Below are 383 nucleotides of genomic sequence, written 5' to 3'. Positions count from 1 at the left end.
ACCACGGGGAGGGTCTCCCTCTCCTCCCCCCCGCTCCCCCCCGCTCCCCCCTCCTGGCCTAGGCCGGGCGGCGGTTGCCAGGGCGACGGGGAGCCCCGCCCAGTAGGGGGGGGTCAGCTGACGGGAGCGAGGGGGCGGGGCCGAGGCCGAGGCGGCCCCGCCCCTCCTCCCCTCCTCCCCTCCTCCCCCCCCTCTTCGGGCTTCCCGGGACTTTCCAGCCTTCGCGCCCCGCCCCGCCCCCCCCGGGCGGAGAGGCTCCTTCGGCTTCCGCCTCCCCCCTCCCCCTCCCTCCCTCCCCCCCGCCGCCTCTGCTGCTGCTGCTGCTGCTGCCGGGGGGGCCCCGTCGAGCGAGCGAGCGTGGCCCCCCCCCCGCCCGGCCGGCC

Source organism: Euleptes europaea, chromosome 5 (genome assembly GCF_029931775.1).
Source record: "Euleptes europaea isolate rEulEur1 chromosome 5, rEulEur1.hap1, whole genome shotgun sequence".
Classification (NCBI taxonomy): domain Eukaryota; kingdom Metazoa; phylum Chordata; class Lepidosauria; order Squamata; family Sphaerodactylidae; genus Euleptes; species Euleptes europaea.
This window is presented reverse-complemented; position numbering follows the sequence as displayed.